The sequence below is a fragment of the Castor canadensis genome, chromosome 11 (assembly GCF_047511655.1).
Source record: "Castor canadensis chromosome 11, mCasCan1.hap1v2, whole genome shotgun sequence".
NCBI classification, from domain to species: domain Eukaryota; kingdom Metazoa; phylum Chordata; class Mammalia; order Rodentia; family Castoridae; genus Castor; species Castor canadensis.
In genome coordinates this window covers 33450810-33453924 of record NC_133396.1, presented here as the reverse complement: position 1 = coordinate 33453924, position 3115 = coordinate 33450810, and the positions used below count along the sequence as shown (strand labels likewise).

Sequence of the window (3115 nt, the reverse complement as noted above, 5' to 3'; positions counted from 1 at the left end):
TGCATGCACATACACACACACACACACACACACAGACCCCAAGAGGCCTTCAGTACCATCCAGCATTTGTTTGGGGTGGTCCCTGTGTTATGATTGTCATGGTCAACATCAACAGCACAGGCAGCTGAGCAATGTGAAGTGGACGGTGAGGAGAATGGAGAAGGTTGTGCCCATCCCCCTTCCATGTCCAGAGACAGAGAGCCTAAAAATAACCTCAGTCTCCCTGTCCTCCCTGTGCTCTCCCTCCCCTCCTGGTCTCCTCTGAAGCTGACACATCTGCCAGAAAACCACTAAGCCTGTCTTCCCACCTTCCTTAGAAATCTGAAACTGAGTTCCCTTCAGGTGTGTCTTCAGGATGAGTTAGTTTTGTCAGGGTGACAGACAACCCCAAATCGTAAATCCAGTGTGGGATGGATGTAAGATCATCATCACTCAGGAATCCACCACAGCTAGAGGGCAGGGGATGTGGCAACTCATCCCCTGAAAGCTCCCACCTAAAAATGACATATGATTCTCTCACCCACATTCCAGTAGCTAAAGCAAGTGACATGGTTCACTTTCCTCAAAGTGTACCTGGTGGTCACCAGCACCGGTGACCACGCCAGTCAGAGCCATTGCCCCTGATCTGCCCCTCCTTACTTTCCAGCCTGCCTCCACTTCTCTGCCACCCCACAGGTTCATTCACACTTATCTCTTTTTGCATTCTCTTTTCACCTCCCTCCCATCAAGGGACCCTTGATACAGCTACAGACACCACAGAGTTTTAGCAACACTGAAGCTGCACCCATTTTGTCAGAGCATTAGTTTTCAGCTGGAGTTTCAGGGCATCCTAGAAATTCTTCCTTCCCTCTCTCTGAACTGAGAGACCACAGAAAAAACAGAGGGTCTCCAGTCCCCTCCCAAGGCCTGGCCTTTCTCCTGCAGCATTAGTTGCCTTTGTCACAATGAGGCAGGATTTAGGCCCAAACTGGAAACCAAGGCTGTGGATGAATGGTGTCAGAGACAAGGTCCCTTACAGAGACTCAGCCAAGTGGGGAGTTAACTGGTCTCTTCCCGAGGTCTCTGTCTCAACTTCCTGTGGGAAACCCTCCTCCTCTTCCTGTTGGGCTCTTGCTCCCTGGAATCAGCGATACGTCAGTCAGAGGATCCAAAGAGCAGCCTAAGGACAAAAGTTTGGATAAAAGCCAAACTCCTATCCCTAAGTAGCCATTCCCCCTCTTTAGCCTCTAATCCCTGAAGTTTCTGCCATCAACTGTCATCCATGTAACCTAAGCATCTAAGCCTCAATTATCCCCAGCTCTCTTACCTGCAGAGTGAAAGCACCACCCATTCTCCTCTCCTAACCCAGGCACAGGTGCAGCCCATAGCTGTTAGCAGCATGTGGTGAAGGAGGGCTGCCCTGAAGGTGGGCAGTTTGTCTTCACTTTCTTTCTCTGGGGTGCCCCAAAAATCACTAGCCAAATACCAGGCTCTGTAACGTATCAAAGACAAATGAGACAACACCTGTTCTCTCCTGAAGTTTTAACCTGAATGGAATGATCAGATAACACCCACAAACTAGAGCAGAGGTGGGAAGGGCTGTGAGGAAGCAGGATTGTGCATGCAGAGATGGAAGAGAAGGGGCCAGTCCCAGGCAAGGAAAAGCCATGGTGGTCTTGGCTAAATGATGGAGTAGACATGGGTGGTGAGGAAATGAGGTGGAAAATAGATGAGGTAAGATGATGGAGGGGCTGGGTGCCAGGAAAATGAGTGTGGTTTTTATCCAGAAAAATAGATCAGAAGCCCCTGAAGGACTGATGATGGGAGGTGGTGCAGTCAAACATGGACCTCTGCTTCCACCTGAGGCAGGAATGGGGTCAGGGGGACCATGAACTTAGGGAGGCTTCTGGAGCAGCCCATTCACAGAGCAGAAGGCAATGACAGACTAACTGAACAACAGACTGGGTGGAGACAGAGGTCATCAGCACTTGTGAGTTCCCTGCACACAGATGCCTCACTTAGAGCATCCGTGCGCTCCACAGACCCTGAGAGGGCAGGCCTAGAGCATGGTCTTCTGTTTGGAGAGAATTGGTGGGAGACTGTCAGGAAGGACACAGAGCATGGGCAGCTTTAGATAACACCTTGCAGCAGGGACTACGGGAGGAGGAGCAGTTAATGGTAGTGAGTACAGATGTGCCCAATCAGAATCACACACACCACCACCACCCCCACACCAAGCACACACAGGATGCAATGGCAAGAGCAAAGGATCAGAATCAGGTAGACCCTAGTTCAAATCTCACTTCTTCCTCCTACTAGCTATGAGATCTTTTTTTATAATACGTTTACTGGAAGAGTTGGAAAATAAAAATGCCATTCAGCTGAAGAAGTTGTTACTTGCAAATCAACTCATTTCAGGAGTGGAAGAATCCTTGGTCATTTCTTAATATCAAATTGTATGCAGGCTTCTCGTTTTGAATATCTTGTATATTTAAAGAGGCAATTGTACAAAGTCTCCTATTTTCTATGCAGGACAAATTCTTTATTTCAGTCAATTCTCAGTGGAGGGGCAACTGGTACAACAATATCTCCCCAGACAAAGAATAATCCATTTTTTGTTGATTTATTTATCTCTTCATATGTCTCTTCATCAATTTCTATAGCAGTCACGGTTTCTTCCATATCTCCCAGTATCATATTATATGTTGGTCATACGCATGTCATCTGCCTCGAAGCTCTCAATCATTTCTTATCTTCACATAAATTCGCTCATCCAGACTGAGCATTATGAGGTCCAGGAGCTCCTCTACAGTATTGGTAGTTTGTTGCTGGTGCATGTTGTCTTCCATGCTTCAAGCCCTGCATCCTTTCCCCGCTGTGATATCTTATGGAAGTCTTTCAACCTCTCTGAGCCTCTCATCTGTAAACTGTTGATGACAAGATCTACCTCCTGGCTTGTGAAGATGAAAAAGACATAATATCTAGATAGACCTCACAAGCATGGCCATAAATTCCTGCCTTCCTGTATCTATGCCCTTGCAATATGACCCATCAAGAGGCAGGGTCTGTTTTTTAGCCCCTTGAATCTGAGTCTTGCTTAGGCTAAAAGGACAATAGCCAAAATGATGCTGGAATG

General features: G+C 47.4%; 1 pseudogene; it reads right to left on the bottom strand.

Moving 5' to 3' along the window:
- Positions 1–2526: 2526 nt before the first annotated feature.
- LOC109697140 (U6 snRNA-associated Sm-like protein LSm3 pseudogene) lies at positions 2527–2828 on the bottom strand (annotated as a pseudogene).
- Positions 2829–3115: the final 287 nt, after the last annotated feature.